A 20,929-nucleotide genomic window follows, 5' to 3' on the forward strand; every position below is an offset into this window, starting at 1 on the left:
TCTTAGGTCCCCATTCAAACTTGACATTCTTACACGTTAACTTGGTTAACGGAACTGCTATTCGGGAAAAGTTTTGAATGAAACGTCTATAATATTCCTCTAATCCCAGAAAACTTCGAATTTCTGTAGGAGTCTTAGGAATTTCCCACTTTGTAATAGCTTCTATTTTAGCAAGGTCCACGTGAATACCTTTATGGTTAATCAAGTGTCCTAGAAACTGTACTTCCTGTAACCAAAATTCACACTTTGAAAATTTAGCGTAAAGCTTCTCTTTTCTCAATAGTGTTAAAAGTGTATGAAGATGTTTGACATGATCTTCAATAGTTTGGAATAATAAGTATATCGTCTATAAAAACGATTACAAATTTATCCAAATATGGTTTACATATTCGGTTCATCATGTCCATGAATGCAGCTGGTGCATTAGTTAAACCAAATGGCATGACTGTAAACTCATAATGACCATATCTTGTTCTAAAAGTTGTTTTAGGAATATCTTCTTCTTTCACTTTTAATTGGTGGTATCCTGAGCGCAAATCAATTTTAGAGAAATATCGAGCTCCTTGGAGTTGATCGAATAAATCAATTCTCGGTAAGGGATACCGATTCTTAATTGTGACTTTATTCAATTCTCTATAATCGATACACATACGCATTGACCCATCTTTCTTTTTGACAAACAATATTGGTGCTCCCCAGGGTGATGAGCTAGGTCGTATAAAACCTTTTTTCTAGCAATTCATCTAATTGCTTCTTTAATTCTAACATCTCTGTTGGCGCTAGTCTATATGGTGCTTTAGCAACTGGCGCTATTCCTGGTATTATATGGATTCTAAATTCAACTTCACGATCAGGCGGTTGTCCAGGTAAATCTTCTGGAAAGACGTCAGGATATTCTGATACTACCGGAATTTCTTTTAGCTTTTTTCCTTTGGCGCTAATGATTACAGAAATCATATATGCTACGCCTTGTTTCCTTAGATAGCTTGCCACTTTCGTTACTGATATGAACTTTCTAGGCTTGAGCATTTTATCTCCTTGAATGGTAATGATTTTTCCCGTTGGCGTGCGAATTTCTATAGAATTTGTATTACACAAGATTTGAGCATGATTGGCTGCTAACCAATCCATTCCTAATATGACATCGAATCCAGCCAGATTCATTGTGAGTAAATTTGCCTTAAACTTATGACCTAATAAGTTTATGTTTTCTTCTTGAAGTACTTCATGAATATGAATGGAATTTCCATCGCCCATTTCCACCGTGCAAACTTGATTAAGTTTGGTTAATGGTTGATTTAAGGCTTGGCAAAAATTCGTATTTATAAAACTTTGATTTGCTCCGGAATCAAACAATACTTTAGCGTAAACGTTATTGATAAGGAACGTACCCGAAATGACATCGGGAATCATTGCCGCTTCTTGAGCAGTAAGCTGAAAAACTCGTGCATTCTTCTTAGGCCCATCTGTGTTCTTTGCTTTGTTATCAGGCACCTTTATCAGCTTTGGATATTCTGGACGGATGTGGCCAGGTTCTCCGCAGTTATAACAAACACGGCTTTCGTTTCTCCTACATTCTTCATTCGTATGTCCAGCCATTTTTCAATAATTGTAATACTTAGTTTTCTTAAAAGCGCATCTCCCTGAATGTCTCTTTCTGCAAATTTTACAGAAAAGATGAGCATAAGATTGCCATGTTCCTTTCTTCCGAAATTCTTGGGTAATCTTCTGGGCTAGATCTTTCTTTTTATTTTCTTCATGAGTTCGGACTAGTCCATCTGTCATGGTATTAGCTAGCTCAACTGTTTCTTCAATAGTCTGAGGTCTAGCTGACTTTACCAGATCGCGGATTTCACTTACTAATCCCCAAATATAACGAGAAATTAGTACTGATTCTGGCGAAGCCAAAGCCGGTACCATTCTTGCATATTCGAAGAATTTTGTCGTATACTCACGACACTTCACACTTTCCATCTTGTGATTTAAGAACATAGTAGCAATCTTTTCTCTTTCATGAGGAGGACAAAATTTCCTTTCTACTATTTCTTTAAATTCTTCCCAGGTCATAGTATAGACTATGTGACTTCCCTTTGACTGAAGGACTTTATTCCACCATTCCATTGCTTCATTAATGAAGAGGTTAGAATCATATATTATTTTATCTTCTTCAGCACATTTACTGATTCTTATTGTAGCTTCTGTCTTCTCTAACCAGCGTAGTGCTGAAATAGGTCCTTCATTTCCAGAGAATTCGGTTGGTTTACAGGCTAAGAAATCCTTATAAGTACAACCGTGAACTTTTGACTTTTTGGGTAATGGGTTGCTATTTCCTCCATTCACGCTATTACTAGCCTCAGTGTTAGCCTTGCGTTTATTACTCTTGGTCTTATGCCTAATTACAGAAACGGGTTGTTTAATAGCATCAGCAATTAAAGGAATTGCTTCAGTGATTTTCAGAGCTATCATATTTTCAGTAGCATTCTTATTCAAACGATTTTCTTGATTATGAATTTCATGATTATGCTCGTTTCCGTGATTGTGCTCGTGATTGTGCTCATTTTCGTGATTGTGCTCATTTTCTTGATTGTGCTCATTCGACATCTGAATTAAATACAAGAAAGGAATTATTAATATCGTAATCAAATAATAAGGTAAGCAAGATATTAATAACACATAAGCACAGAATATGTCAAAATCGTCGATCTTTGCGACATTTACTCTTTTTATATATATATGCATCACTATATTTTACATCTACACACTTTACATATATGCGTCACTACACACCTTTCTTACATGCATACATACACACTTTTTTTATCAAAGAAATTACGATAATGAACATATAAATATTATATATATGGTTTATATGTATGGTTCTCAGTCGTAGTATTTCCAGGTTAAGTTCTCCCCCATATTTCTTATTCTATTCCCGGTATCTATTAATTCTTCCCCGTAATGACGGAGCTCAGCCGTCATTTCCGGTGTCATGTTGGGGTAGTTTGAGGTTTCAGCTTGGAATGGTGCATATGGGTTTGTCATCATCGTTCGTCCACCATTCTTCCAGTTGGGCTTGGTTGATAATATCATCAGGGAGGAGTGTATTATTTGGGTCCTGGGATGGCATATTAAGGTTGCTGGAGCTTGCTGCACCTATATCGTTGAATATTGGTTGAAAAATTTCACATTCTTCTAGGCATCTGCCTAGTCGCTCCTGCATTGGTATTGTTGAAGGGGGTGGTGGTAAAGTTGGTGGTGGTTCAGTTGGTTGTGGTTGAGTTGGTTGTTCAGGTTGTGGTGGTGGTTGTATAACTGAGCTTCTTCCTTTCTTATTTTTTTCTCAACCTTTTTTGCCAATATTTGAGCCTTCTTCTTCTTTTGGGCTTTGGTTTTTCTACAGGTTGTTGTGCTTGAAAGACCATAGGTTCAGGGTCTTGTTCACTAGTTTGTCCTTCTTCCATATCCGTAGTGTTAACGGATATGTTTTCGAAAGCTTCAACTAGCTTACTCATGCTGTTAAGCAAAAAAAATAAAACAACGAACTCTAAAAGAAAATAGTATTTATTTTCACGTGTGGTTAGAATCTTATCTGTATGGTTAACACAAATGTTAATACATGTATTTACTAACTCTTAATTTTAAAATTAGGTATTATTAAATTACTATAGAGGTAGGGTACCAAAAAGACCCAAATACCCTTAAGTACCACCCGCGGGTCATAGAGGAGCCTCTCACATATCACCCGCAGGACATATGGATCATCCGCATATCACGGTAGAGGAAGAACGTCCTCATACCATGCGCGGAAGCATCCTGGAACCCTCAGAAGTCATCCGCAGGACAAGACGTTGGTCCGCCAAAATGATTGGAGGGCAATGCCAACTGGACAGCTGTCAATAACTAACTACCCTTTAGAAGAACGCTCACGATTGTTACTTGAAGAATACGTGACTTGCCTACCAATGAATGAGGGACACCTGGCCAGGTTGTTATAACCGTGCACATGGCCAGGGTGCAATCCGTCCTATCATTGGGTGACGTGTGTCCATGTTGTTATATCCATGCACATGGGACGTATAGCTCAACCTATCACAAGAGGACACGCGTCCAGGCGGTTATCGAGATCTTCTAGAAGAGAACAGCTGGCCCAATCACCTTCCTACATCCTTCGGCTATAAATACCCTGTCAACCTGCATGAGGTATTCATTCATTGACCGGTAATCTTACTTACATATACTCTGACTACTCTTAGTCTGTTTACTTCAGTACTTCTCTCTTTACGAACATTACTGATTCTCACGCCGGAGGGTGGTTACAGGAAGACCCCCCTCTTGTCCTTCCTGTAACGAGACTCACGGTGTCTGTTTTGCAGGTTCCAGTCATTGAACTTTGGGAAGTTGTGCTCATATGTGTTAGTAGTTTTCGTATTTTACCCTGTGGACTCATTGGATCCAGGACCCATACCAGGGGAATGGATCCGTGTTTCTTCATTGGCGCCATCCGTTTTGGTGTTAGAACAGCACAAATTTTTTCTTCGTTGGTTTTTAGGTTCGTTTAAAGTATGAGTAAACTTCCTGAAGGGCCGACGGGATCTCCTGTACAAACACCACGTGTCGATAATACTGAAGCACCTGAAGGTTTTGCTTCCAGTATTTTTGCACGTGGCTTAGCTTCGGGTTCACATGCCACCGATGCAACGCCGGAAGGACGTACCCTTGAGCGTGTTGTTGCACCAGCTGGACCAACTCCCACCAATTTGGGACGTGTTACGGCTCCGGAGGGTTCCAATTTGGCAGGTCAAGGACGAATTACGAGAGAGACTCGCCGTACTAGATCAGTTATGGATCTGGAAGGTGATTCCGGAGATTCTGAACTAGCAAGATCTCATCGTCATGAGTCCAGATCTAGAGGACTGTTGTCTCCGGATGAATGGCTCCGCGTGCAACAGGAAAGTTTGGTGGCTGAATACGAACGCAGGGTACGTAATGAACGTTATCATGCCCGTTCTTTGACTTACGAAGAGTCTCCTCAGAGATCTCTTTCTTCTCTTCCAACGGTGAGAGGAAGTCAAATTCGTTACAGTCAACAAACTGACCAAGATTTCATTGAACCACGAAGGTTACGCCCTCGTCCTCGCATAGACATGCGGATGCCTTCTTACTTGGACGAATACGACAGTTATGACTCAACCTATCACCCGGAAGATATTTTCTATATGGGTAACAGCAGGATGAGTTCACGAGCAAGAAGCAGTCGTCCGCGTGATGTCGTCCGTCATACCGAATATCACAGTGATGCAAAGGAAGATTTCACCAAGCCATACCGTCCGGCAACCTTTGCCGAGAAGTCGAAATTTATAGCTAGCATTGCGACATCACTCTTTCCTGTCAATGCTAAAATACCTACAACGTTGGGTAGATACAATGGCATGACTGATCCAAGTGATCATCTGCAGAACTTCGTGGCGGTAGGCGGAGTGAGCGGATGGACGCTCCCTTATTGGTGTCATATGTTCGCATTGACATTAACAGGGGCAACGAGGGAATGGTTCGAAAAACTCCCTGATGGTCAAATCTCTAGTTGAGATGATCTGGTGAAGATGTTCTCACAACAGTTCAGCCAACAGAAAAAGCATACGCGTGACCAATCAGAGATTCTGGATGTTATCCGCCGGGATAATGAGTCTATAGAAGATTTCATCACCAGGTTCAATGACGAAAGCCTGAACATTGGCGGGATAAGCAGAGACATGCTCCGCAGTGCTTTTTGCAAAAACGTCAAGTTTGACGAATTGATCCGCACACTCACTGGCCGGGATGGAATGCCAAAGGAGTGGGATGATCTTATGACCGCAGCGAAGTTATTTGCCAATACTGAAAAAAACATTGGGGAACAACAGTTCAAGACAAAAATTCAAAGTTGAGTTTCAAACTCCACGACCCAATAAACAGGCAAAGGGACCAATCTGGTCAAGACTTCAGCCAAAAACAGAGGCATCAAAACCATTTGACGCAAGATCTCTCATCGGCAACAAGAACAAGGCAGGACCAGCAAGTCGAGGTCCTAACAGATGGACTCCTCTTTCAAAAACTCCCGCCGAAATTCTCACCACTGAGAATGTAAATTTTCGAAAGCCACAACCGCTCACAAGGAGATCATTCCTTGACAATAAAAAGCATTGTTCGTTCCATAATGACATTGGTCATAATACGAACGCATGCAATGCTTTAAAAAGCGAAATCGAAGCGGCTGTGAAGTCCGGTAAGTTAGGACACCTGGTTAAAGATGGAAAGTCGGGGACTCGTAAAGCTCCTATGCGGGACAACCAGGGCCCATCCAAAAAACAAGTCAAGGACTTGAACGTCCATATGATCCAAGGTGGACGAAAGACGAGAGGAAAGAGAAGAGAATGTGACGAAGAGGAGCGGAAAAATGAACCAGTAATATTTCCACTAGTGAAGGGCGGACCCAATAACAAGAACCCACTGATCATTACCGCCCTCTTCGGTCATTACCGTTCTCAATATGTGTTCTTTGACACTAGGAGTACATCGGATATCATGTACGAACAATGCTTTGAACAACTGGATGATGAGGACAAAGAAAGATTGAAACCCATCCATGCTCCAGTTTGGGGGTTTGGAAGAGAAATAATGCATCCGCGAGGGGTGATCTCTTTCCCAGTCATCCTCAGCGATGGAACTCATTCAAGGACCCATATTGCTTAAATAATGGATCCGTGTTTCTTCAAATACTCATATTGCTTAAACCAGTGGCTCTGATACCACTTCAGATGTCACAGCCCCCGACTCCTATACCCTGGGAGAGAAGCCGTGAACATTAATTGGTGGTATCGGTGTTTATTAAATTATTTTGCAGCGGAATATTTCATCAGAACCGTAGTTAGGAAAAATGATCAGAGTTATAAAAACACCATGTTTATTTTTATTATAAACTGGGAATTTAACCCATTTTGATACAAACATAAACTTTATAGGGATAAACCCTAATTTACAAAGCACGTTTCTTTATTCTGGTGACAAGCCACTTATTTAAGCTGGAAGTCCACAGGCATCATTCCTTTGTCTCTAACAAGTCACCTGAAACATGTTTGAAATATTTGATCAGCAAGAAATACTGGTGAGTACATTCATTTTTAAATGACACATTTTACAGTTACAGCATTAAGATGTTTTTACACCTTCCTGCTTACAAATTACCGAAATGTACTTGTCACTCGACCGTATCTATGACTGTGGTCATATTACTTATTGGCTAACACTTGTCCAATAAGTAATGTGTAATAGCCCAGTAGGCAAGCCTTGTATACAAAACCCCACAATACCAGTAGTAACCATCCCGTAAGTCTACATAGACTTAATCATTGTAATGTATTAAAAATACTTTAAAAATATATTTGAAACCATTTAGACCATCTACCATGAGTTTTATAGGTTTTGAAATCATAATGACAGTGTCGGAAAAACAGTTGTCTCACGCAAATGTGAGTGGTATAAAATCTCGAATGTCTCACCTTGCAAGTTTACAATTAAAGAAAACGCCTCTTAGTATTAAGCACCTAGGATAAACACAATGTAGTATATCTAGATTAGTATAAAACCAATAATCATAACGATAATCACGAGAGTAGAAACTTTACACGATGGCACAATGTCTTACCTTAATAGGCAGAGCTTTTGGATTCGTGTATCGTAATGATATCCTATCCGATTGAAAAAATATACAAAAGTGCTCAAACGCGAGCTGAAATCCGGGATATAAGGCTTAAGTTTCATTTTGAACACTTTCCTCGCGACTAGTGTCATGAAGAACAATAACTGTTCGGACATGGGTAACACTAACGGTCCGAGAGTCGTGATGTTGGTTTTCAACGCCTCACCTGCGACCGCCATAAGGTCTTTAGATAAAGCCACACCAATGTTTTTCTCCTTGTCCTCTTCTTGGAAAACACAACTGTAACATTTGTCGTCCGCACCTTTATGGGTGCGGACAGTATGAATGAGTTGATATTTTGAGCGACGTCTGTCACTCGACCGGTTAGACAAGAGAATTGCGGCCCCGCCCATACGGAAAAGACAGTTTGACAAGAGCATGGACCGGTTGTTCCCAAAGTACCAGTTCAATGTGATGTTTTCCATGCTAACCACCAAAGCATATGAGTTAGGGTTCACCTGTGTCCAACAAACATACCCTCAATTACTTGTTATTTAAATAGAGATATTATTATACATCTAACATAGATTGGATTGGGCATTACAATTTGTTACACATATGATTGTAAAAGTCATTAAAAATGTTTATGTTACTATTAGCTTATTTTATGTTTTTGGTAATTATAATATTATATACATAATTTTTCTAGTTAAGAAGACTATATATACATAAAATATAAATATGTCAAGTATCATAAGAACTTTATAGTACTTGCACATAGTATTTTGCTAATTTAATGGAAGAGATAACATTGGCAGGCCTATAAAATTATGTGTATATATGTTAGTTTAACAAAATAGGTTCGCCGGGTGATTATATATTATAACAGTTTAACAAAACGTGTTAAAGTGTACTATGTGTATATATGTTAGTCCGCCAGATTGTCCAAGATCCAGATTTGTATGTTTCGAACAGGCGAAGGCCCATTCTGACCACTTTTCACATGGCTCCCCTTAGTGGGCCCCACACACAAAACGACATATCCAGATCCAACTCACTAATTGCCCACAAATGTTTAGACTAAGGCCTAAGGACAGTGGGGGCGCGGACTACGTGGCCGCCGCGCACACCACTGCCCCTAGCGGTGGACGGGGCGCGGACGGCTGTCGTGGACCGGTTCACGGGGTCAAAAGAGCCGTTGGGCTGTGTGGGTTGGTCAAAAGAGCCGTTGGGCTGTGTGGGTTGGTCAAAAGAGCCGTTGGGCTTATGGGTTTTATTTTTTTTTAACCTGTAAATACAAATCCACACACTTCATTCTAATTAAAACTCAACTTATTCTCTCCTATTCTCATAAAAAATCACACTCCCTCTACGAAAACTATATTTCTCTCCATATTTATAAATGACATCGTCTTCATCGTCTTCGTCTTCTAATTCTTCCGAAGAAGACGAACTCATTTGTTAAGCGGTTCAAACGACGATAAACTTTTTGAAAGATCAAAAACGCCCCCGAGCCCCAGTATTCCGGCAACCACGTATTCGTGATCGAAAGACTGCTAATGAAACTTTGATATGTCACTATTTTAGCCCCAATCTCACATATGATGAGGATAATTTTAGAACCCTTTTTCGAATGACTAGACGATTATTCATGTGTCTAGCAAATGATTTGCCGGAGCACTTTGAGTATTTTCAACAAAGGGATGACGCTAGATGCAATCCCGGGTTCATGACTACTCAAAAAATTACCGCCGCTCTTCGGCAACTAGCGTATGGTGTTGGCTCAGACATGTTGGACGAGTATCTACAAATGGCTAAAAAGACCGGACGCGATTCGCAGGTTATTAGTTTGAATCGTGATCCCACCAAGGTTTTAGTCTCACCGTGTGTTACGCCAAAGAGTTATGCTCTTATGGTTTCCCAGGGGAACGCTCGAACCAAACTTTGAAGTCAGTATGAGCCCAATAAAAACAACATAGTATGGCAGAGTGAAACGAGACTTTCTAAATTAGAGAGTGTAATAGTCAAACACAAAAAAAAGTCACCGTGTTTAAAAAGAAAAACAAACCAAACCCGTAATGAATCATTTATTGTCACATCTATATTTTGTTGTTTTTCCTTTAAAAAAGATAACTATAAATATGAACATAAATTAATTGCACTATAAGTATACATTTAAAGTGAGACTTTAAAATTATAAAAATAGTTTTATGGAAGAAAAAAATATGAAGGTTTGGAATGATATTTAGAAACCAATGTTACACCTCAATCATCTGAACAATTAAAAAACAATAATTACGTTATTTTATACTCCGTATTTGTTTTTGTTTCCCACGCCACGCTTTTTAAAAAGTCACCTAGCCACATGGTCACATAAATTATTAAATAGCCTTTTAAGTTGGTTGTTTTAGAATGTCTTTTTTGATTATTATTTTTTAAATAAATACAACCTTCTTTATCAGATTAAATTTACTAAAAATTATTTAATTTAATAAAAGCAAAAAAAAAGTATATATCTATACAAGAGAGACCTATGAATATCATCTAAGCGACTAAGCTTCTCAAATCTTAATATTTTAGATTTCTATAGGAGCGGTGGTTTAAACCAAAAATATTGTCGCTTTAAGTTTTTTAACCGATTTTAGAATCGATAAAATATAGTTTATTTTCTATTTGGATCAATTAAATAATAAGTCTAAAAAAACTTTCATACTCCTTTCACTCCGATAAAGATGTCGAAGGTGACCGATGAAAGTAGCATAACTATACCATTTTAGCCAAATTACACATCGGTTGTGAAATGAAATGAGCCCCTAGAGCCAGAGGTGATATTTGAAACGACTTAGGAGAATCCCACATTAGACGTGCATACGAGAAATATGTTGGGTTCATAATGTATGTTTAGTCTCAAATACGAGTACTCCCAAATACAGCTAACATGTTTGTGTGCTTTGATTGAGGACAAGATGAGAGCTTCACAACATAACATGTATGCTTAGGAGTAAGATCATGATGGCTGACCTCAAATACCGACCATTATTATTCGTCTAAGATGATGATGAATTCCTAGGACTATGTTTCTCAACCCCTTAAATGGTGAGACAACCCTCGTCCTAGAATGATGCAAGCGAGGTTTTCACAATACCTTTAACAAATCCCGCATTAATCAGGGAAATGCAAATTAAGTTCGTAAGGAACATGTGAATTCAAATACCGACACATTTTGAAGAGATTAGTCATCGACGAGGAAAAAAAACACACTTGAACGTGTTTGAGTGTACAATATCAGGGCGAGTGAGCTTGTAGAAAGTAACCCGGTAGTGTAATGAAAAATTGAAAACCCCAGTCGTGGTCTTAGTTAAATTTGATTCTACAAGATTAACTTTTATCCTAACCAATACTTTAGTTTCTAACAAAATAAGGCATAGCAAATGTTTGGTAATGTTTATTGCAAAACCTAAAATAGTCAATAAAAATACCTTTTTTTTTCTTTGAAAAGTTATAATTTTAATTTTGCAAGTACATAGTGTTGTTCAGGAAAAAATGGCTAAAAAACAAAACATGTTGCTTTTTTATCAGTTCAACATTTGTTTTTTTATGACAATAGAATATAATACATACCATATACTTAATAGATTATATTATTTTGAAAAACAATGTTACAAGTGCATTCTTAGATGGCCACATCAGAATCACGAGGCCAGACTATTAGCAGTTGTCAATCTTTAAAGTGATACGGCAATCATGTGGTTGACAAATTAAATAATCATTTTGGAGAACTTTAAATTTAAAATAATAATCCGATTTCAAATAATAATTATTTATTTCTTTGGGTCTTGCTATATTCATTACACAACCGTTCATAAAACACTTAAATGTCCGTTTTGATAAAAAAGAAAAAAAGGTTAACTTTTAAAATCATTAGTCAGAATGGTCGTCTGAACATTATTCAAACTGTCATTCCGACCATAGAGAGATCAAACTTTGAAAGTTATTGATTAGAATGACGACTCAAAAACACTCTAACAACCGTTTAATCAAAAAAAGTCAAAGTTTGAAAATCATAAATTAGAGCATCCGTGTCTGGAACATTCGGACGGCCGCTCTAACAAAAGGGTACAAACATTTGTTAACTATTGGTCAGGATGGCCTTTTTAGTTAATTATTGGTCGTTTAGCCAATATCCAAACTGTCGTTCTAACCATAAACAATCACCTTAATAATAAAAACATACCTGTAAAAGCTGTTTGGCAAGATCAATAGAGATCAAGCCAGCACTACACCCCATTCCACCAAGATTGTAGCTCAACACATTCCCTCTAAGCTTACAATGATTGACCACCATGGAACTCAGCGAAGGCGTCGGGCAAAACAAGCTGCAGGTGACCACCAATATCCTTGGCCTTCACCCCGGTCTTGGCCAGCAGCTCATCGATCGCCCCAAACATGACCATCTCAGCCTCCTTCCTCGCCTCGGCCATACACGGGTTCGGCGGTATCTGCAAGACCGCGTGTCAGGGAAATACGTCTTCTGGTTCCAGGATTTTCTTCTGAAACGCCAGGTTGTCCTGGCTGGACGTTCCGGCCAGGGCCGAATGACGCATGAACGTCTCGCGTGTTACGAAGTTGGAACTGTCCGGCTTGTAACACGCGAAATCGAGCAGGTAGACCTTTCTAGGCTGGCTGAGGAAGTAGAGGGTGGCCAGAGATTGATCAGATCATGTGGCGTGAGGGTTGAGAGGTGCACGGAGAGGAGTGGGATTGATAAGAGGTACATGAAATGGGAGATGAGTAACCTAATTTCACGTATTTGATTTGGACGACTGTAGACAAAAGTCACAAAACGGTTAAGAAATAACAAGGTTTCAAAATAAGGGTTATTAATCGAAAAAGTTTTTGGTCTAACACGGTCAAAATTGGTCCGACCAAAAACCAATTCGAATCATAACCGGAGTTCGTATATCGAAAAAACTTAACCTATCAAACTGGTTAATTGAAAAAAGGGTATTTTAATAAACAAATAATAATAAAAAATCTAAAAAAACGGTTTTACACTTGTTTGATTCTAAATACTCAAGACCGGTTAGGAACTGGCGGTTAGAATTAGGTTGGGGCCGGTTTTCTTTTGTTAACGGTTGATAACCTCAACGGTTCCGGTTTGCAAACCGAGTTTTGTTTGTGCACCGCTACTCTTAATAACGTGTTAATTTCTGAAGTTAAAAAAATAAGTTAGGCCTCGCTTTCATTTGACACAACCGGTTGTCACGTTAAGTTTCTGTTAAAGGTCAAGGCGTGTTGTTCATTATTCGAATAGAACTAGATTCGAATAAAAACTTTGGATTCAAAATTTTTATCTAAATCGAATTCTTATTTGATTTGAGTTTTTGAACCAAGTACAAATTGAATTAGAATCCAGACCTCTCAATTCGATATGATTCTAGTAACCCGAGAAATATTTTTTTCATAATCGATATATTCTTACTTTTTATTTTAAAATGACATATATTGGGTTTTGCTTTTGTGCGATTCTAATAGCTGGGTATTTGAATACCCTATTTTGGGAATAGAAAAACCTTATTTTTTGGGTTTTTTCGGGCATATATTGAGTTTTTTAAGGGGCTGCACTTTTTTGGGGTATTTTTGAGAGTTTTTTTGTGTGTAATTTTGGGTATAGATCAGTTATTTGAAAAACCCGGTTTCGGGTATTTTAAAAACCCAGTTCCGGGTATGAAACCGGTTATGTGTTTCATGTATTATTTTGTAAAAATCGGGTCCAATTTTGGGTAAGGGTTTTGGTACTAAAATTCATACCCCTATCCGTACCTTATTGACAGAATCAGATACGAGTTTAGGTAGTAAATCCCGGGTATAAAAAACCCGATTCCAGTTCATTTTTTCACCTCTATTGTCAACCTTTTTTTGGCCGAAACAAAAATCCCGTAAGAATCTAAATATCTAATTGGTAAAATAATGATTCAGTCATTCAGCGAATTCTATTTTTCATTTAGTTGATTTAGGGGTTGTTTGGTAGCCTCTTAATGGTTATTAAGATACTATCTCTTAATGATTCATAAACTTTTAATGGTAATGGGTAGCATTAAGTCTGAATGGTTAAGAGGTAGCCTTTTAACCATTCAGACTTAAGGTTGCATTTTAACCATTAAGATCTAGCCTCTTAATGACCATTAAGGAGGCTACTTAAGAGGCTACCAAACAACCCCTTAGTCTATTGGTTGTAGGTAATAAGTAAAAGGGGAATGTAATGGAAAAATGAATGAAATAGACAATGGAATGAAATGAATAATTATTATTCTTTTGTCTTGTTTGGTTAGTCTATGAGAATGAAATAAATTATTATTTTATGTTGTTTGATTGCTATAAAAAACGCATGGAAAAAATGATAAACATGCTAACATGTCAAATTAAAAAAAAAATACCAAAATAAAAAAATGGCAACGACGATGGTAGTGGCGGCGGAGATGGCGACGGCGGTGGTGATTTGGTAGTGATTGTGGTGGTGGTAGTGGAGCTATTTAGTGGCGGTGATGGCAATAATGACGATGGTGGTGGCGGAGATGGCGACGACGATAGTGGTTAGGTAATGAGTGAGGCTACGATGGCATCAATCAAGTGACAGTGGTCGCGGTCAGGTGGTGGTTGTCAAGTGGGGGCGTTGGTGCTCAGGCAGCGACAATAGTGGTGGCGGTCAAGCGGTGGAGACAGTGAAAATGGTGGGCGCGGCTACGGTGATGGTGATGGTGGTCGTTAGGTGGTGGCTGCGGTGACGAAAACGATGGGGCTTCCAAATAACATATAAGGTCAAGTCATGCATTTTGGGGACCCTAAAATAATTAAACTGTACTAGGACGTTACATCTGACCATCTATTTTATAGTCACGGATCTGATACCAATCTCTTACACCCTGATCGACAACAAATTAACGTTGGGGGTGCAAAGTTGTTATTCATCGCACAATGAAAGTACTAAAATTTGATATATCATTTATATTAATTTATTTGCAACATGGTACAAATAATTGTTCAAAGAAAGAAATACAATACAAAAAAATAAGTTATATCATTCTAATATACAAAGTGTAACAATTATGGTTTTCCCATATCTCTTTTGTAACTGATATCCGACCCAGTTATGGGTCTGGGCTTTCTCATTAATAATATTCCCGCATTTATCGAGTTAAATTGATTATTTTATTAGTATTTAATTATTAATAACTATATCTTTTATATTTTGACATTTAACCCAAAACATAAGGTTTCAACTTCTTTGTACCATCCTTAAACATCAGGGACTAAAGGTGAAATTTTGTTATAATCCATTTCACATAAACTGGATATCCATTATCCAAACCGGAAACCACATTCAATTTTTCAACTTGAATTCATAATCTGTTAACTTGACCACAATCTTCGTTTTTTTTTGTTGTTTTTGATCTCGTGAATATCATATTTACGTTAATTTAGGCCTAATAAACGATATAAACGTGCTAAAAAATATCATATGTGATCTGTTATCCCTTATTAAACGAACCATAAACCCTAATAACTAATTACTATATAAACGAACATGATTTCTAAAATTGAATCATCCCACATCATCCTCTAACCCTCGCCGTCAATACCCCCTTAATTAATTACGTTATCATCGCCTACAAGTGCTTGTTCGTGATCTTGTTGTGCCGTCCGGTTTAATTAGCGATTCACCATCAAATCGTCATCAATTAAGGTAGCTTAAATATGCATCATGATCGCAATACTGTTATGAACGAAAGCCCTAACATCTATTATATCAACATAAATCGGATTAACCGATTGATGTTTTAGGGTTTATAATCAAACTTTGAAGAATTTGTTTCTGTTTATAATAAATGGGTTCTGGTTTAGTTTGCACGTCGCTGGTTAGCCCATCTGATCAAGTCACTTGGTTATTGGGGGGGGGGGGGGGGGGAGGTCGCGGGTTCGACCTCTGCCACCCCGATTTTTTAGCTTATTTTATATATTTATTTTTAAAAGCATTTTATTAAGTATAATAATAATAATGATTAAATAAAATTATTTTATTAAAAACCGACTATATAACTTGTGTTTTCTCGCATCTTTCGTGTATGTATGTATGTATATGTAAACATATATGTATATACACATATATATAATAACATGAAAACAAATATCTATGTTTTAATACACACACACACATATATATATATATAACAAGTAAACTTTATATATAAATATATTTATAATTTAACAAACTAACAATATTTTAAAGATGTGTTTTACTTTTTATATACTTTATATATAATTAACAAAATAATAGTTTTTCATATACTACTATATTAATCATTATTAAAAAGAATATAATATTAACTTAATAATAATGATAATTATCGAGCTATCATAATCTATCTAGTTCATTAACCTAGCGTATCCGTATTCCATCTTCCTTTATAGGCTATATCGTCAACGTGTGATCCACGATCGTCATTCTTAATATTATCTTTTAATCTTTTGCTCGTCTATTAAGGTGAGTACCAAATTCCCCTATTTTACTTGTTTTCAACGTTTAGGGAACATATGCGTCAACATATTATTTCTTATTTATATATATATATATACTCAATCTGCAACTATTGTCTTATGTGTTAACAATTTTGTGCCATACTTGTTACATGTTTACCTGCTTTTGTTAATCGCATTCGGAGAGGTCCAACATAATCTCAGAATAGTATGATCATACAACAGTCGTAATAGCTTCGTGCTTTTCGACATCTCATTTATTTTTGCTCATTGGTTAAATTTCTTATCTCATTTGACTTGTTGCAATATTTATTTTTCTAGCGCATGTACATTAAATCTGGTGTGTTGTTCACTCAACCTTGTGTTGACAAAACTACTTTATTTTTAACGCATATACAGGTTATCGTGTGATGTGAAGTTAGTTCAAGATTGGAAAGAAAACTTAAGAATCAAGATAGAGAAACAAACAAGACATTTGTTTTATGATTTATCTTTTCTTGGTGAATTATCTGTTTTTGGATATTGTATTTGTATAATTTGTTTTAACTGAATTTTATTAAATAGATATTGAAATTTCAAATGTTGCATGATAGTACCTTGAGAGCTGTGGACAATCAGTTCATGCCCCGACATTTCCGCCGTAGGTTGAGGTGTGACAGATTGGTATCAAAGCCGAATGTTTAAGATAGGTCGTTAGAGATTGCCTTAGTAACATGCTTAGGAGCCCTAAACGTGCTTATCTACCTACCTTATGTGTTCTATTTAAATTGTTTTGATTTCCTTAGTTAATAATTATTTTATTATATTATTGTCATGCACACACACTGCTCCGAGGCTATGCCTCAAAAATTCAAAATTTTATTTAAATTTAAAAATCAAAATTAGATTGCTTTTATTTTGGGAAATTCCTTAAGAATTCCCACCTGTTGTTTTCACTCGTTCACCTTAGGGCTAAGTTATGTGGCATGTCCCTGTAGTAACTGGAAAGGGGAGAGAAACTGTAAGTCGGGCCTTGGAAAAACGGTTCCGAGAACCAAAGGTAAGATGCTATTCCTTACCTGGGGGATAACCTGACCACAGTTATCGACCTTATAGACCCAAGTGAGACCCTAAATGCCATATGTCCAACACCCTAGGCTGTCAACCATAACCACTTTAGTGCTTGCATTCCTTATAATATTTTTAAACCGAATTCACGGTGATCCGTGACTTAAATTCGGTAAATTTCCGATTATGGTGTTATGTTATTTTAAATGGTTAGTCGGGAATCACGACTATCCATTTCTCAACTTGTTTTCGTATTTTTGTTGGAGTAATCAACGTGGTGATTCACGAGATGCTCCAACTACCCAAATTTTATTTTGATAGTTTATTATTTAGTTGGGACAGTTAAATTGCCATGGGACGTTCATGGGCCGTCCAACTTCATCGCATTGATAACTCGTTAATTTGTTGGGACAGTTAAAATGCCATGTAACGCTCATGGGCCGTCCAACTCACCTATTTTTAATAGTTCTTTAGTTGGTACAGTTAAAATGTCATGTAACGCTCATGGGCCATCCAACTACATTACTTTGTTTGTTAATTTTTGTTGGCCCATTCAAACTGCCATGGAAAGCTCATGGGAGGCCAACATCCACAAATATATTTTTGTTAGTTATTGTGAAGCTAACTTAACCAACAAAACTTTACTTTTTTTAACTAACCCCATCTCCTCATTCTAGTTATCTCACGTTAATCTCATTAGTTGCGTCAACTCATGAATATTTACTTATATGATCCCTCAACTAATAAATCTTTACTCTTATTTTCCCGTAGAATGTCGTCACTCAGAAACCACCATCGTCACAAACGTTCGTCTGGTTCACGCGATCGCCGCTTGGCTGCTAGGATCACAAAAGAATTTGCTGCTGCAATGCCCACGATTGTCACTCTGATCCAAAGCCTCAACTCCAATGGATCCGCCACTTAGGTCGCATCAAATAACTATGATTTCCGCAACTTTTTGAGCACCAAACCCTCATCCTTCCGTGGTGAGGAAAATGTCACCGCCTTACTTCAATGGTTCGAGGAAATGGAAAACGCCTTTATCCACTGTGAATTTCCGGATGCCAAGCGGACCAAGTTCGCCTTGAGCCGGTTCGAGAGCCGAGCTGTCACCTGGTGGAATGCTCTGAGGAATGACCAAGGATCAGACTTGGTAGTAGCCATGCCTTGGGAGGAACTTAAGGAGGCAATGAAGAAAGAGTTTTGCCCAGAACATGAACTGCAGAGACTTGAGACTGAGTTTTGGGAGCTTAAACATATTGGTAGGGATAACTCCACCTACTCTAACCGTTTTCATGATCTTAGCCGAATTGTACCCCACTTGGTAACCCCCAAGGCCTGCGGCATCCAGAAATACATTCGCGGTCTACCGACCCTTTTTCGCGATGTCGTGGTGAGTCGTGACCCCCTCTAACCATCGGTGAGGCGATGGACCTAGCTGCCTCTGTCACTTATAGCCATGTTCGGGATGGAACCTTGTCTCGCAAGGACGCCAAGACTACTCCCAAAAAATCTAAGACCAAATCCTCCACCGATGCCAAAGCCGAAACCAAGCCTTCTTACAATAATAACCACTTCAACAAGAACAACAACAAACGTAAGACCAACCACCAAAACTACTCCGTCAACCAACCCAACAACCAAGCCCCCAATGACCCTAATGCCCCAAACAAGAAGACTTACTTTGGTCCTCATCCCCTTTGTGTCAAGTTTAACGTCACCATCCTGTTCAATCTCTTACCAACTGTGCACCAAGGCAACCGTTACGGTCACTTTGTTATTTCTTGCTGTGCACCGCCTGGCTCTCAAGCCGTTCAAACCCGGTCTGCACCCCTTACTGCTAGACATGCAGCTAACCCTACTCAGCCCGGTGTTCCTAATACCCATGCTTGCTACCATTGTGGAGACCTTAACCATCTCCGCAACGCTTGCCCCTTACTTGCCTATGCTCATCAACCCCATTTTATGTTTTCACCTCACTATGTTACCCATCCACCGCAAGCCCATGTGTACCCCTACACCATACTACACTACTCAAGCCTACCAAGTGCAAACCTATCAATCCCAAGCCTATGCATCGCAAACCCATGCTCCTCCTGTACCTCAGCTTATGGCTCCTCCATCGGCATCAACTCAAGCTCCTGCTATTCAAGCTCCTACTTTGAACCAAGTTGCGCAAACCCCTGAAGGGTCCAAAGGTCGTCCGTTTATGATGAATGTGAATCAAGCTCAAAGCTCTAGCGATGTGTTGAATGGTACGTTTCTCATTGATAATCATTATTCTTTGGCATTATTTGATACGGGTGCCGATAAGAGTTTTATTTCTTTGGATTTTGCGTATATTATTAATAAGCCTCAGGATAAGTTGTCTAAACCTTTTATCGTAGAAGTAGCCGACGAGAATTCTATTATTATTGATTCGGTAAGGGATTGTGTAACATTTCGGGTTTACGTTTTTATATTCTTGTATTTATACCCGACCCGTTTAAGGGTTCGGGTCACTCATTTAATAAAAATCGACGCATTTACTGAGTATTTTTTTTGTTTTAGTTTTATTTTATAGTTTAAGTATTTAAACTTTCAAGAATTTGCAATTCCCACCCAAACTCTAACTTTAACCCAATCTCGTTTCCACCTATAAACTCCAGGGACCCATTATGTAAATCCTGATATTATAAATTAATATATTATTCAAAACTAACCCCTAAGCCATCTAATCGGTCCAACCAGACCACCCATGGACCCAAACCCGACCCGGCGGCCCAAACCATCTTCAAAATCATCAATTCCCGTTCGTTGTTGATCGATTAACTTTGGAAATTGGCATATTCCATCGATTAAACGTGTAACCGACACTTAATTATAGTAGGAGCGTGTTAATTCGTCCGTAATTTGATATATTAACCATATTAAGCCTAAAAAAACCCTAATTTGTGACCTTATATAATCCCCTCGTTACGAACCAATTAAACTTGCAGATGCCTCCTCCTCCTCGTCGCTAACCTTTCCCCTAAACAGTGGCGGATCCAGAAATTTTTATTTCGGTGGGTACAAAAGTGGATTGGGTAAAAAATGGGTCGGGTTAAAGAGAACATAGCCGACCAACTATTTTAGAGGCCCAGAGCGGAATGAACATTCGGGACACTTGAGAGGGTAAATTTGTCTTTTTACACACCATCATTTGCATTTTGGATGCACCTCTTTCATTATTTTACACTATCACCAAGCACCACTCTTATTATTACGATCTTTTATGATAAAACCAGAAACTTTTAAACGGATGATTGGTTTATACATGTTTCACTTGTAGTTAATAACAATTAGAGGGTTACAAATTATCTTTTAAAAAAGATATTTTTTTAATTTAAACAATTATCTAAACTATATATACAAATACTACATAATTCATGTATGACAATAAAATAAAATATTTATGTATAGCAATAAAATAAAATATATTTGAATATTACAATTAAATACTGTCGTCATTTTCTTCTTGGAAATAGAGGCTTTTACTCCATTTTAAAAAATATCTCTCTTTCTTCTTCTATCGTCTTTTCACGTATCCACAGCCGCCCTTATTCGCCGGAAAAATAACTGCTCATTTTGTTTCATTATTCTACTCAACATCTCTAGAATATAGTAATTCGAGGGGTCAAGTCCTATATAACA

The 20,929-nt window shown here is 37.9% G+C and overlaps 1 pseudogene across 1 annotated transcript; it reads right to left on the minus strand.

Annotated features, from left to right (window-relative positions):
- Nucleotides 1-5,648: 5,648 nt before the first annotated feature.
- On the minus strand, nucleotides 5,649-19,156 carry LOC143593721 (3-ketoacyl-CoA synthase 20-like; annotated as a pseudogene). The gene is made up of 4 exons (XR_013146169.1): nucleotides 19,003-19,156; nucleotides 11,910-12,498; nucleotides 7,682-8,193; nucleotides 5,649-5,843 (listed from the first exon to the last, which is right to left on the minus strand). The product of XR_013146169.1 is annotated as a 3-ketoacyl-CoA synthase 20-like (transcript).
- Nucleotides 19,157-20,929: the final 1,773 nt, after the last annotated feature.

The sequence above is a fragment of the Bidens hawaiensis genome, unplaced genomic scaffold (genome assembly GCF_021521415.1).
Source record: "Bidens hawaiensis isolate Kalapana, Puna unplaced genomic scaffold, B.hawaiensis_p1.1 tig00042563_1, whole genome shotgun sequence".
In the NCBI taxonomy this organism is placed as follows: Eukaryota; Viridiplantae; Streptophyta; class Magnoliopsida; order Asterales; family Asteraceae; genus Bidens; species Bidens hawaiensis.